This window comes from Oryzias latipes, chromosome 3, assembly GCF_002234675.1.
Source record: "Oryzias latipes chromosome 3, ASM223467v1".
Taxonomy (NCBI): domain Eukaryota; kingdom Metazoa; phylum Chordata; class Actinopteri; order Beloniformes; family Adrianichthyidae; genus Oryzias; species Oryzias latipes.
Window position 1 is genome coordinate 10,212,088 of NC_019861.2, and position 16,378 is coordinate 10,228,465.

Sequence of the window (16,378 nt, forward strand, 5' to 3'; positions counted from 1 at the left end):
TATTTAAACTAAATTTAAAAAAATTCCCACCAAATGACTCATGTTGTAATGATAAAATAAGCAGCACGTGTTTAGTGTCAATGTGGAAGATAATCAATGAGAAATATCATGTTTATACAATCAGTATTTGTCAAGAGCTGAGTATATTCAGCTTTCCTGTGTTTGACAAAAAAAAAATGCAAAAAAGGGATAATTTCTAATTTTATTTTATTTTTTTTAAATTTCAGTTTGATTTATTGAATTTACCCCTCCCCCTTCATTTGTTATTATTAATTTTTTTTACTTTTTAGCTTTTGTAATGTTGTTCTGATTTCTAAAATGCAATTGATGCTTTTGTAATTGTCGTTGATCTTTAAAATGTTTTGACCTTGAGTGATTTGCTCCTTCAGGGCCACCATACAAATGCCATCTTACCCTGTTTTAGTGGTGTTGAAATTTGTATTAGCAAGGCAACCATGCATATTTTACTCAGTTTTATTGCCAAAATAATTCATTAGTTCAAACACTGCTGTCACTAAAAGACAAACTTTGCAACTTACAACAAAAGGATTAAAGATGATGTAGTCAGAGCCTTCTTTGGCCTTGACAATGAAGCATATGTAAGGGGATTGAGGAGAGTTTGGCCCCAGTGTGTGAGCACTCTCACAGCTTGAGGAAACAAGCTTGTGGATTGTGCATGAGGAGATCCTGCTGTTCCCATAATTCCTCCTGAACAGTGCCAGGGTCAGGGGGCTGTGGCTCACACGATGCTGAGAGCTAAAACAAACCTGACGGTAAACAGGTGAAGCAAACTGAGGTGGTTGGTGTGGCCTTAAGGAGCAAAAACAACCTTGCTAGTCCTGTAGATTTTCAGAATTGTGTTACCTAAACTATTTGCTCTGTCCTGGTTAAAAAAAACTTTAACTACTGTAGGAGAGCCACAGATGTGAATGTATTATGAAAAAGAAAGATTTTTAGTTTTGTGATTTCATATTATAATGTTATTTGGATGATATATTATTTCTTTCCCTTAGCTGTTGTGTTCACGACTCATTTGAGGGAGATGGTCTAACATTAGGATGCTGAGGCACACAGAAGAGTTCATGGTTGACTCAGAGGTGCACAGTGGAGCTCTAAAACCGAATCGATATCTGAAGATGACTGCATCAAAATGACTTATTCTAAACTTTGATTCTATTTTTGCAGATATGTTTCTCCAATTTAGCTCTGCTTTGACCACACAGCCACGATGCTGAAGAACACATCATCATGCCCGCACTGGACTTTAAATATCCACTATGATCATCTTTTGGGTTTTTTTAAGACAGTTTCTACAGAGTAGCGGGACCTTATTAGAAATTCACCTCTGAGTTGTCAGTGGGACTTTTGACATAGAGTGAGCCCACCACCACTTCCCATCATCTACCCATTTACATTCTCTCTTGCTAGTTTACAGCAGGGGGCTTGATGCCTGCCCATCATATCTTCTGCATCACAAATACAATCTTTTTCAAACTGCTTTTCTTCATCTGCTCCTGATTAACGTTTTTCAGAAATCCTCAGACACTTCATTTTCTTGATAAATGTCCTTCTACATCAGAATTACCTTTTAACAAGTTGAAACAACTTATCAGTTTACCTGTCCCTTTGCACCATGAAGAGACAAATGCTGTCAGCACTTCCATGCACAGTTAAAACAAAAACCTCAAGCTAAATTATACAGAACAAAAGTTGATCATTGTTGGAAATAACCCTGGCTTTTAAAAACGGTTCCCCAACATGAAAATCTGGAATTCAGTGGATTAACAGACATTAAAAAGATGGAAACAAAAAACTGTTTACACTAGTCAATGGCTAGATCTTAAGTAAAGTTAAAATCAATAACGTTTTCATGGAACAGACTTATGGCTTTGCATGATGGTGATTTGGTTTTTAGGTCAGTCCTGAAGTAGAAGTTTGTTGCTTGTTATTGTGATTCAATGGTTATTAAATTAAATCAAAATGTAAATATTAGTTATTATTCAACATACAATATATTTGAAAATCAGACTAAGAATCTAAGACTGAGAAGTAGCAACAATTTTCTTCCTCCCTTTTTAGCATTTTTTCTAATGTAAATACACAATCAGGAGCAGAAGACTGAAAAACCACTGGATTTTGTTTGTTTTCACCAATCATATGTCCCGTTTTGTTATTAAAAGCCAAATTTTTTCAAATAGCAGAATGCAGTTGTTATCTGAACGAAAAAAAATACACTCAATTGTCCCGTTCCCTCATTTTTTTATTGACTTTGTTTTTGGTGATTTCATTATATCCGTGTAACATGATGTTTCTAATTTACTTATGAACCACGCATGAAAGAAACCACACGATTTTAATGATAGTTGTTGTAAAATAAAGAATTCTGGATGAAACAGTTTTGGAAGTTCACCATCCTGATGGTGTCAGAGTGGGCTTGTTAAGAGGATTGATGTCATGTGCCCAGAGTCAGACGGGCGGTCGGCGATGATTTAGCTGTCTGGTGTCAACAAACTCATCATCGTTACCTTCACCTCAGTTTCCCCTTAACCTGGCAGCTTCCCACCTACTTATCTACCCTGTCTTCCAAGAAATAAAGAGCTGTGCTTTTTTAAACTTTTAATATAGAACATTAGAAATATTAAATAGAGTATTGAAATCAAATCACAGATTTTACATTTCTAGTTCAGCATGTTACTGTGTTGCTGCAGTGCCCATTGTCATTGGGGCGGTGGAAGTCCTGCTCTGTGATCTAATAGCCGTAGAGTGGGCCCCGCACTGCCCTTTACTGGCGATGACCCCCTGTGGTTGGGCTGGGCCTTGGAATGAATGGATCTCCATAAATACTGTTTCTGGATAGCAGTACCGAGCCAGACTGGTTTCTTAGAGCTGCAGTTCTCAGGTCTTCGTTTAGTTCTGCTACAAGGGTTATATTGGGGGAACTGGGTGGGTGGAAAGAGGGGTACTAATTTTATCTAAATGTCCTTTTTCCTTGTGTGTATGTGTTGAGTGTATTTGTTATTGTCTTTAATTTGCTTAATGTAAAGCGCTTTGTGTTTCAGTTGAATAAAAGGCGCTATACAAATGAATATAGTTTGAAGTTTAAACTCAAAAGCTTTTCTCTTCTTTGAAAAAAAAAACATTAGTTACTTCAAAGCTCATTAGGAATAGTTTTGTTTTCTAAGTTTGTTCCATAAAAGTAAATTTAATCCTTTTTTTTTAAATGTTGTCATTCCCACCATTGGTGAGAATCAGTGACAAACTAACAAACAACAAACTAACAAATAACAAAAAATCAATTTCAAATGTTATTTATAAAATAAACTAAAAAATATGAACAAATCTAAGTTTATGAAACTAGATTTTGTTAATTTTAGCTTTTAGCAAATGTGTTAAAAACCTTAAATACTTTTCTATGTGTTACATTTGTCTGGAGATAAATTTCTTTTTTTGATTGGAAAAATACCATAACAACTGTAAGTGATAACAGATTGGATCGAGACAAATAACTAGAAATTTGGAAGACCAAAAAACACCAAATTAGAGTAAAAAATAAAAAAATGTCTTATTGTCAGGATCTTCATAGATACATAAAAAGGACTTATGTCAATGAAGACATGAAGTCAGGTTTTCTGTACTGACTTTTTTCCTGTGATTTTTAATAATCAAACCAGTGTCAAATCAATGACACACAATAGGTAGGTTCTTCATGTAAATATTGTCTCCTTCAGTCTCTTTTTCCAAATACTTACAAGTTAAATTAGGAATCTAGGTGTACTATATTTTCTGCAACAGAGGGCACACCAGATTATAAGGCGCACCGTCAATAGATAAACTATTATCAAACATTTGTCATATATAAGGCGCACCAATAAGGTGCATTAAGCTAAAGAGTCAGAGTTAAGTCTGTCAGTCAGATTTTGTTTAACTGCATTCACAGTAACTCTAAAACTTGTTTGTAACATGCTACATAAGCCTCATTAAACGCATTAGCTATGTTAGCATATTCACAATACCTGCAACTTCCAACCTTGTTTATAACACGCAAAAAAAAAGACTGATACCGCTAAAACAAACGTTGAGCCTCGCTAAGCTAACTGCAACCTTGTTAATAACATATTAAAAAAAAACTTTTTGACACAGCATGTTAGCTGCGTTAGCATAATTATAATATTCGTAACTCCTAACCTTGTTTGCAACACGTAAAAAAACAGACTGCTACCGCTAAAATAAACGTTACTGTGACTACACTAACTTAGGAAAGAAAGCACAGTCGGACACGCTAAACGTTAGCCACATTAGCATATCCACAAAATCACCACCAAACAGTTTGACAGAGGGCCGTGTATCTCTTCAACATCAGTAAGGTAAGTAAGGTAGAAAAAAGTTTAGGCTTTTACTCCGAACATACGGTAATTGTGACTGCGGCCTAAATTTCAACACGCTAAAATCTGTAATATCACCAGCAGTTTGACATCTTTCAAAAATTGCTAGAATCAAATGTTTCAGAATCAGAATCAGAATCAGAAATACTTTATTGATCCCACACGTGGGAAATTTGTTCGTTACCATAACAACTGACAGGAAAAAAAGAGTAAGAATAATATAAATAAAAATAAAAAAAGAGAACAAGGAAAATGTGGTATAATTTAAAGAGCTATTTACATAACAGTGCAGGTAAAGAGATGTGCAAAAGAAATGTGCAAAATAAAGAAAAGAGAAAAAAAAATGTGCAAAGGTTATCTTCTGCATTGTGAATTATTGAACAGGGTTATAGTATTTGGCAGGAAGGATTTCTGGTACCGGGCAGTTTTGGAGCGGAGCTGTCTGAGCCTTCTAGAGAAGGAGCTCCGCTGTTTGTCCAGAACAGGGTGGAGAGGATGCTCTGGGTTGTCCATGATGGATAAGAGCTTGTTCAGTGACCTCCTCTCCATCACTGCTTCAAAGGTTTCCTGTTTGCAGCCAATGACAGAACCCGCCTTCCTGATCAGCTTGTTCAGTCTGTTGGTGTCACTGACTGCAATGCTGCTTCCCCAGCAGACCACAGAGGAGAACAAGGTGCTGGCCACCACAGACTGGTAGAAGATCCCCAGCATCTTGCTGCACACATCAAATGACCTCAGCTTCCTCAGGAAGTAGAGTCTGCTGTTTCCTGTCTAAACCAGAACTAGAGATGTTCATTCACATGAGATCTCACATGTTGAATTCCCATAACAGCTTGCTCACTGGACATGCTGCAAGGCAGCTACAGTTCATCCAGAGCGTTGCTGTTTGGGCCTTGACTATAAGCAGAAAATACTGTCGCACTGGCTTTTTGTTGCTCACAGATGAGACTTTCTATTATCTCTACTTGTGTTTAAGTCCCTTCATGGATTAGCGCTAATGTTCATATCTGACACATTGGTTCCATATGAACCATATCAGAATGAAAAGCTCAGTCTGGTGCCCAGTGTCAGGAATAAACTTAGTGAGGCAGCATTCAGTTTTATGCTGCTAGAATCTGAAACGGTCTTCCTGATGGTGTTAGACAGGCTTCCACTCTGAGAAAGATTCAAAGCTTTCCTTTTTTGCTTAGTGCGTGACAGCTGAAGATCTCTTTCCTGTGCTCCACTCTTTCAATCGTGTTCTAGAGATTGTAATTATAATTGAAAAAGCCTTTGTCATAATACCTTATATTACATTTAATATCATTTCACAGATTCATTTTCAATTTGTGCCGATGTTCTTTTACCTGCATTTATTCTGTAAATCACCCTGTGTAGAAATCGTTCTATACTAACAGACCTGCTTGTTTTGCCTTATGGTCAAAAGGCACTTTAACATTGGGAGTGGGGTCATCTAGACCCCACAAGACAGCGCGCTGAACCTTTTTTCTTCAATGAAAAGTGATCTTCACTGGTGTCCATGGATTACATGAAATCCTCTTCACCTTTATTCACCTTTGTCATGGTAGGGATAACACATCAATGTAAGGGTGGGGTCATCTGGACCCCACAAGATAGCACAAGGGTTAAATGTGGTGTCGAAGGGAACTTTTAGATTTGCTGAGTATGGAGAAAGCTTCGAGAGCATTAACGCTCTCTCAGTCCTTACAGGTGGATGTGGTGAAAAATGGATAAGCCTGTACTGGGCAGGCCGTATACTGTAGGTCATAGACCACTCAATAAGCATGTAGAGCAAAAATATTCATGGACATTTACTTCAACGGGTATGCTGTGTGTTAAGCAAATGCTTACACACGTAAGGGTGAAGATTTAATTTCTCCTCCTTGATCAATTTTCAAACAGTTGGAACTTCTGTGAATTAAAGGGCCCATGTCGTGCTAAACTTGAGCCTTTCACAGTGTACTATATCCATAAGCTAATTGATTACCTTTCGCAAACTAAAGAATGATTTTTTTTATGAAATGTCAGTCATCCACTGCTCATTTTTTCTACCCTGAAGTTAGACGACTCGATCTCTGAGACTCCGCCTTTCCCTATGTGTGGGCGCCGCCCATTTCATGACATCAACCTAGAGCCAGTCTCGGCAGCGTGTCTGTGTTTCGCTTACAAAAACAAACAACATCTGAACTTTTGCAAAGATGGATGTACATATTGTGCTTAAAAAATAAAAGCGTTTTGCCGGTCATCGCTAGCTCGGAGAAAGTGGGTGATAGCCTGGGGGCGGAGCTGGCAGTGCAGACTCTTCCTGGTAGGGGAGTTTTCTCACTGGTCTACGTCACAATGTGACGTGGATTGGCTGGTGTTCAGAACATAGGTTGTTAGAAGAATTCTCGGACATGTTTGAATGTATCAAAATACCACTTTAGAGTTGTTTTTTGTAAGAAATTACAATTATAATACACTTAAAAGCTCATAAAGTTGATTTGCATGAGATCCCTGATGGGTGAGTCCCTGATGTTTTGTACAGAGCCCAAAAATTATTGTGAAAATGAACACGTGAACGCAAGAGTTTTGAACGCAGAAGCCTGAATCGTGCATTTATATCGAATTTTCATTGGAAGTGGGCATTGAACGCACCGTGTGAACGTAGCTTCAACCTTAACTAACAGCACTGTTAATTCCTAAAGGCAGCATTTATTGACACTGGAGCAATTTCCAATGAAGAGGTTATTGAGTCTTCATCTTTGTTGAAGTTATTTTATTTATTTTCAGTTTGTGTTAAAATTAAGTTCCTGGAGTCTTTAGTTTTCACTGATCCCTTTTTTATCTGCACAAATCCCCAAAAGATATGGTCACACATATTTCATTAGTCGGTCAGTAAAAGGAAAGAAAAAAAGATCATTTTGAAGAAAAAGCTAAAGAAAATTTTTGCAATAGCTTCTCTGAGTTCTGCAACAATCGGCTTGTTTTAATTCAGAGCTAAACCAAAAGATGAAGCTTGTGTTGGTTTGTGCGAAGAGAAAACTATTAACCCTAAGGGCGCTTCGACGACATTAACATAGTAGCCTTGAATGGGATCAGTGACTTCTTCTGAAACATGAAACCTAATAGAGAGATCCCAAAAGAGTATCACCTGATTTTATTTCAAACTGGGAGGCTGGATAAGCTGTCACTGGCACGGTATGGGCATCGCGGAAAAATGAATTTCTAGGAAACAGAATATGCGATGCATGAGATGGGCAGATGTGAGTACAGCATTGATATGTTAGAAGAGAAAGGTTGTGTGCTTCAGCATGAAGTGCGGCGTCTGACTTCTTAATCGGCAGGCGAGCAATCAAAATACAAAACAAGCCATGTTTGTTTTCTGTCAAAATGTCATTCACACCACCGCAATTCAGAGCTCTGCATGACAGCCAATGAGATGCGGACTGCAGGAAGTAAGCACACGTCATCTGAAAAGCCTTCCAGAGGTGTGGGCCGTTTGTGTTTAGGAGAAGTGAACGACAGGCATTTTTTAAAAGGTTACGCATCTCGTTTCTGAAATTGAGGACAGATCCACAGAGTGCTGAATGACAAATGGAAATGATTTCCAAAGCTCTTGAATGAAAACTCATATTGAATCCATGATCTGCTTTATATGAATTTAAAAAAAACACAAGAACATTTAATCAGACTTTTACCAAAAAAATTGAAAAAATAACATCATTCTATGTGGAATTAAGTGCCTGGAATCACTTTTTGCAAACTGATCTAAAAGGTCAAAGTAGGGTGACATTTCTTTTCGGAGAGACGTGAGATATTTTATCTGCTGCAGTGGGTCGTATCTACAGCCACACTTCACTTTTCCAAAATGGTTCATTTCAAATATCATCAGATGCTGCACAGAAATGACTGTCATTATTGTTCATGGTGATGTTGCTTGAAAGCGTTTGCATGGCTGGACTCCAAATGTCTCACCAGTGTCTCATGTTTTTATCCTTAATGGTGATCATCAATGTCAGAGAAGGAGTTTTGTTGTGTTGCTCCTGCTGTCAAATCAAATTAATCTATCATTATGATCATAACCTTTGTCTAATTTAACCCGAATTCATGTTTATATCTGCCTAATGAGGGTGACATCTTCATATATGCGATTTCTAATCAAAGATGATTTTTTTTCCCTTCTTTCGGTTGTCAGTTCGCAATTCACTTTTTTTGTTTTTACAAAAAGTTTTTTCCTTATTGATTGGATCAGGAAAACTTTTGTTTTTCTCTTTATATCTTTCTTCTGTCCTTACTGTAGGATGTAAATTTTTTTTAGAGAAAGATGTTTCCTACTTGAGAAAATGAAAGTATTTGGTAAAGTTTTTGCAGCATCAGTGAACTGGCTGAATGAGAAGGACATCATCAAATCTTTGAGCGCACATTCACCACCATGGGAGAAATTAGAAAAAAAAAATTCAATCTACACCTTTTTGCTTATAGTTAATGTTCTGTCTTTTTTCTCCTTTGTTATTTTCATGTATCATCCCAATTTAGGACCAAGAGGAAACTACTGTGAAGAACCTACAATATGGCATTTTCAGTGGTTTCACACTTTTTTTGTTATGTATATAATTCCACATGTGTTAATTCAAAGTTTTGATGCCTTCAGTGTGAATCTACAATTTTCATAGTCATGAAAATAAAGAAAACTCTTTGAATGAGAATGTGTGTCCAAACTTTTTGTCTGTACTGTAAGTATTTTATGTTTTCAGCATGCAGATGTCAGATGCTGCAAGTTCTCATCCTTCTGCAGATTGTCTGGTGTGTGCAGACTTTCAAAGTCCTAAGACTTCACCTCAACAAATGCAAAGTTATAAGAAAACAAAGTTAGAATCAATCAGGGAAATGCAACTTTAGCTCCCACAAGAGTCTGAAATGTTATTCTAATAGATTCAAAGTTACAGCCTTTCTGGGAAACCGATATGTAAAATTAAAGCCGTAAAAAGAAAAAATATTTCTTTAAAAGTGTTATTTTCGGAAATAAGTCAAATATTGTATGAGTCAAATGAAAAAGTAGCTCTGCAAAACTTACAAAACACCTTTCATTTTTCATCTCGAGATTGTTCAAATCAAAATGATCAACTTTTGATTGCTCTAATGTTCATCAGCATGTGGTAAATGTTTGCTGTTGATTAAATTCAAGTAGAGAGTCAAACCCTGTCAGATTTGCTTGTATTGCCACGATGAAATAAATTTATTTATAATTCTCCAATAACTAAATGGGCTTTGTTTTCTTTGATGAAGCTCACTTCATTATGTGGTGTGAAACGTTACCAAGTTTTCTATTTCTCATCTGTTTTGGAGGTCAGATTTCTCTTGAAAATGTTCACAAATACCCTGAATCCAAGGTTTCCTCATTATACTTCCACCTTAGGTGCAAATTGAAAAAATAGAAATACAGGAAGCGGCATCCTGTCTACTCTGTACAATAAAACCAGCAAAATAAAGGATATAGCATATCCACGATGAAGTATTAGGACAAATCTGAATTCTACCCTTACCCCTCCAACTTGCCCTATACCTCCCATTGCTGGGGCATTTAGATGGATAGGGTCGTCCGCAAAAGTTTTTTTAAAGGGGAAAATCTCACGACGGAGGGCTCTGTATCCCTCCGTCGTGAGGGATACAGAGATACATGAGACAAAAATGATTTAACTTGAGCACTGGTGTTAGCTCACCTTTGCACTAACAGTTTGCATGACTGACTGACTGAAATTTTTCACACTAGTTGGTTATAAGGCATAAGTATGCGTGTGTGAACACTATCTGTTTTGTGTACATGTCGACAGGTGGACATTTTTGCAGCTAGCAGGTGTGTTTAATACATTTGAGTGTGTGTGTGGACGGGCCCCGCCCTTTTTGTACTGCATTTGAACCTTACCATAATGATTAACAACCAGTAAACTTGTTGCTGTATGCTGCTTCATGGTCTTATCCCCCTTCCCCTCCTATTATCACCCCCTACCCCCCCCTCTCTAACGTCCCTCTCTCTTCTTCCCCTCTTTCCTTTTCCGTCCGGTCCAACACCAAAGATTTTCAGACATGATTGAAATTAATAAAGTTTGGCCTCAATTACAAAAGGGGTTTATTGAGACATACCTTTGGTTTGTCTGAAGATTAATAACCCCTCTTGTTAAAATAAAATATGTCCAACACAAGAGGCCCTCAGCTCTCATCTGTCTGCCTAGCTGTTGGACAGGACAAGTTAAAAAAAAAAAAGAAAATGATTTAACTTACCAGTAACCTGACCTAGTTCAGTAAAATAGAAAAGAAGACGCAGAGAAGATCAAGAAAAGAGAACAAGCTGCTCAGACTGTCTTTTGGTCCCCACTGAGAAGGAGAGAAGGAGTTAAGCCAACACAACATCAATCAGACGTTTTCTCTCCTCTCTTGGCTCCTGTTCGAGAGTGGAGGAGCCCCGAGCTGCTACTTCAGCTCCAGTCAGAGCTGTAGCTGCAGAGTGAAGGAGACTTATTCCTGTTCATCTAACCTGGCAGCAGACAGGACTCTCAGCAACAGCAGAATGCTGTCATTCATTCTGTTAATCACATGTGATTGTCAGTGGCTGTCATTTCCAATGTTTGTCTTAAGTGTCTCTGAGTCAGTCACAGGTTGCTCTGCAGGTTTTTCTGTCCATCCGCCCAATCCTTCATAAATATCCACTCACCGTGTCTGAACCCCGCCACAGATTGTGTTTGTTTGCAAATACGATCAATCTCTCTATGGAAACAGTGCCAGATACGGTGCATCATATCGTCCACGTACACAGATTCCCATATTTTCTGCACTATAGGATTATATGAAATGTAAATGGTCTATTTTCAAACGTATGCCATATAATATAAGGCACACTGAATTGTAAGGCGTATTGAGCAAGACTAAAGAGATAAATATGTCAGTCAGTCAGACTTTAATAACTGCATTCATAGTCATTCTAGAACTTGTTTGTAACACGCCACAGGTTAGCCAGGTTAGAGTAGCCATGACAGAAGAATTAGCCACGTTATCGTATTCAGAATAGCGTACCTGTAACTCCCAACCTTGTTTGTAAAATGAAAAATAACAAACTGATAGTACTAAAGCAGGCTTATGGTAACCACGCTAACTTCCAAACATGTTAGCAACACGTAAAAAAAACAGGCTAGTACCATTAAAAAAACTACGCTTACTACCAAATTTGTTAGTAATATGTAAAAACAAAAAAGAAAACACAGTTTGAAACCCCCACATTTTAGCAGAGTACACATTAGCGTTTTTATGATACCTAAAACTCCTAACCTTGTTAGTAACACAAATAAAATAAAAAACTGTCTGACGTCATAGATTTCATGAAGTTAAAATCGAATTAATATGAGCATTTTGCGACGATTATTTATGAGTCCAACATCTTCTGAAGATAAAAACATTGATGGTTTATCAAAAAAATTCATTCAAATATATTTTTGATAAACCATCAATGTTTTTATCTTCAGAAGATGTTGGACTCATAAATGTGCCAACGCAATGCATTGTGGTCCATATTCGCCGATCTAGTGAGCAACGATAAACACTGGTTTTTCGCAGAGACTTCTGGGAAATTTCCAGGGCACTCGATTATGGAATTGTAGATTCAGACCCCACTACAAAATGGCGATGTATGAATGTAGGGGTTAGGGTGGAAATTCGTACATACCCACAATCCAGACTGCTGCATTTTAGCTACGTTAACATACTCACTAATAACACCCAACATTGTCTGCAACTTGTAAAAAAAAAAGAACTGACATATTAAGCGCTTTGTACATTTCAAATCGCTGGACATCAGTAAAAACAACAAGACTTAATCCATATATAAGGTATCCTGGATAATTAGGCTCACTGCTTTTTTTTTTTTTTATTGAGGCTTTTTAATGCATTTTTTAAAGTGGATAATACGGTAACACTTTTAACCCTCTTAGCTCTTTAAAATCTCTTATTCCATTGTTTAAAATGTATTTCATCCAATGCTATACTGTAATGTAATTTTTTTAAGGTAAAAACAAATATACAAGCCTTCATAATACATTATATATCTTTTTTTCCCCATGCCATTTGTTGGTTAGATAAATCCAAAATGCAGTTTTTAAACTTTCCAGCTCTCCCCTTGCCAAGTCTGTATGAGAAACAATTCTTTTTAAGGTTCCCAAAATGATTGGAAGCCCCGGCTTTATGGTGTCAAAGGTTGACATAAAAGCTCGGCTAAAGCTCAGTTTGATGTATCAGCTGCCAAGGGGAGATCATTGTACAGGACTGATTCTGTTCAATGGATTAGACGTCAGACATCAAAATGCCCTAAAAGCTGCTTTCTCAGACTTTGTGGAGAAAAAGGCACATTGAAGGTGACTCTGTAGTTCTTAAAGATGAAAACATGTTCTCCTCTGGTACAAAAGTGAAACAAAAATATGAAAGTAAAAGTGCACAGTGGGAACAGATGGCTGCTCTCATGTGGGAAAACACATTTTTTATTTAAAACAGGGGGCAAAAACAGATTTCTTTCCCACTTGGCAGCGCTCTTTGCTGGTGTGACGGACAGGTCACAGGTAGGTGGAATAATTTTAGTTTTAAGTTAATGTGCAATTAATACCAGTTTTCCCACACTCCGTCTCAATGTGCTCAATTGCCTCACTAATAAAAAAAACGTCTATTCTTACTAAATCATGCGCAAATTAGTCCATTAGCATAATATCCTGCCAATTTCAATAAAACTACCCAGTGTTACATATTCAATATGGCAAATCTGCAAAAATGACAGGGTATAATGGTCTCTGCGGACTGATGAATACACACTCTGTTCAGCCTTTGCTTCAGTGCCAATAGATGAGCTCATTTATTGACATGCAATCTGCTTAAACAGATCTACCACTTTCTCTGCATCACTCCTGGAAAACTGAGAGCTTTTGTTGAAATCAGGTCTTCCTGCAGCAAAGCATCCGTGTTTTATTAGTTCAACCTGCTCAGTATTCAACAGCTCTGCAGCTCCCTAAGACTCCCGTGAAGACTTACAGAAATGCACCACCGGCCAAAGACCTCTAAATCTCTGTAGCCCACATTGTGTGTGTGTGTGTGTGTATGTGTATGTGTGCTTACTTTCCTGCTATTAAAGTGCAATTTTAAAGCAGAAGTCTATCTCTGTGTGCTGAAAAATTTAAATAGTTTGCTCTAATTGTAGTTTTAAAGACACTCGTGGTGGAGCAGCATGTGTGTCCTTATGGAAAACCAAATATGAACCCAATACTGCTAATTTGATGAGTTTCAGCATTGGAAATTCAGCTAATTTCTCCCTAGGTTCAAAGATGATCTAAAATAAAACTAAGGGTGATTCAGGTATTCATATGGGGAAACTGTTTGGTCCAGACCCAATCCGGTCTGTATTCAGACTGCCGTCAAGTGGACTTTCCTGTTCTGAACTAAAGCTTCTGAACATAAACATGTGACCTAAACTACCATATTTTCCCGCCCTATTAGGCGCACTTAAAAGCCTTAATTAAAAAAAAACCAACAACTGCACTTTACAACCTGGAGCGCCTTGTAGCAATCAAATTTGGGTGTTACTGTTAAGATCCTAACACAGCTAACGTGTAGCTGAGTCAAACTTTTCATGTTACTAACAAGGTTGGGAGTTAGCGTTTTCACAGTAACATTTGTTTTAGCGCTAACTAGGGCTGCACAATATGAGGAAAACTTGCGATATGCGATATTAGTGATCAATATTGCGATAACGATAAATTTGCAGTAAATAAACAAATAGAAAAATAAACAAAAACATCATTCCCATTTCATTGCAACAGTTTAAAAATTATACTCCAAATGACCCTCATCGACATGGGGGACAAACGTCAGGGTGGCTAACCCTGGTCCTCAAGAGCCTCAACCCTGTCTGTTTTCCAATTCTCCCTAGACTGCTCGATAATGATAACCAAAATCAGGTGTGTTCAGTCAATCAGGATGTGAAATCACTTGAGTCAGCCAATCAACAGCAAGCTAGTTAAGAAGAGCTGGAAAACAGGCAGGGTTGAGGCTCTTCATGACCAGGGTTAACATAATAGGCCTCCATCTGATTGGTCAACAATGGGAAGGCGTCCATCTGATTGGTCAAAGCATAAAGGGATTTATTTGATTCGTTAAATGCTTCAAGCTGCTAGAAGATTGTTTTAACACATTTTGGGTTTGCGATTTATTGCGATATTCGCCGTCTTTTGCGATTTGCATATTGCAGAGATGGATATTGCGATAACGATAAATTTGCGGTATATTGTGCAGGCCTAGCGCTAACAGTTGGGAGTTACAGGTAGGCTATTATGAATACGCAAACGTGGCTAACGTGTAGCGTGTTACAGCCAAGTCCTAGAGTTACTGTGAACGCAGTTAATAAAGCGGGACTGACTGACAGACTCGCTTAATGCGCCCTATAGTTTTGAGCAGCTTACATATGACGGAAGTTGAAAAAGAAATAGACCATTTACTTGCTGGTGCAGCCTATAGTGGGGAAAAAATTATGGCTAAAAATGGTGTAGAAAAGTGTTCTCCGCAGCTTATTTGTTTGCTACCACAGGAAACATCAATTCTCTACTGTCCTATTTCAGATCTGTGAGGTTGGATGGCTTTTCATCAGCTCAGTCTCAAATTCCCACACAGATGAATGGCATGTGGATTGGGACCCCGCCTGGATCACTTTTGAATGCTGACACTGTGGTCTGTTTTTCACTTATTGACTACTTTCGTCTGGTGGATTATAGGATTGTTTTAGGCTCCCTTGCTTCCAAGAACATCTTTCTACTTTTTCTACTTTTCAGCAGTCATCGTGCAGTTTGTTCTGCATTGCTCTGCATTATCGTAAAAACAGAACAAAGAAGTGCCGGGGCCACCAAACTACTGCATTGTTTGTTTTGACTTCAACGAACCCCTCTCTTTTCATCCTCTCCATTTCATTAAATCACACGATCAAAGCATGTAGGAGAGCTCTTTTGAGGCTGTGTGGATAAGGTGAACCCCTTTGGTCATCATCCTTGGAAATAAAAAATGTCTGAAGATAATACGATTCATCAAAGAGGGACAACGTTAAGCTTTCTAGACATTTGTTTTTTTTTACACATTTGACTAAAATACTGGGATCAAAAGGTTTTGATTTGAAAACACTTCTAAACCCTGAAGAAGACGACGTATATAGTTTTCTCTAGGGGTGGTATTCAAAAAACACGTCCTTTATACAATTGTTCACACTTGACAGGGACCACCAAGGCTTGACACCACTATTTTGACACTTTGTTGAGGCAGAATCCCTGAAATTTACGCAAAAGCAACGCAAAGTCTGAGGAAAAGAGAAACTTAAAGACCACAGGGAACCTGCTTAACTTTTAAAATAAAATGTAACTCGTAACCTTGGAGTTTTACTGAATGGACTGTGCTTGGAGCTGATGACCTTCCTTAACATATCTGGTGTAAATTGCAAATGAAGCAAAACTAATCTGAGTCGACTTACTGTTAAAAAAATACATTTAATTGATCACCTAAGAAAAAAATTAGGAAAGGTTTGTATGCAATGTACTACGACCACTGACATTGTCTCTGTCTTGGGAACAAAACTTGTTTAACCCTTTAATGACATCTGATTAATACACCCTCTTTGACTTAACCCTTGTGGTATCCAAGGCACTGTAACATTGGGAGTTGGGTCATCTAGACCCCACAAGACAGTGCGCTGAACTTTTTTTCTTCAGTGATTTGTGATCTTCGCTGATGTCCATGGATTACATTAAATCCTCTTCACCTTTATCCACCTTTGTCATGGTAGGGATAACATGTCAATGTAAGGGTGGGGTCATCTGGACTCCACAAGATAGCACAAGGGTTAAGCTAAAATACAACTGCCACCAGGAGAATTAGTCAGTTACATAAATATATATATCAGAATGGATTATATCAGAATTAATCAGTCAGGCGATTAGTACAAAATC

General features: G+C 37.8%; 1 protein-coding gene across 2 annotated transcripts in view; it reads right to left on the bottom strand.

Annotated features, from left to right (window-relative positions):
* The window catches only part of tspan4 (tetraspanin 4), a 287,641-nt gene that overhangs the window by 12,979 nt on the left and 258,284 nt on the right, over positions 1 to 16,378 (bottom strand). The gene's annotated exons all lie outside the window — the stretch shown is intronic.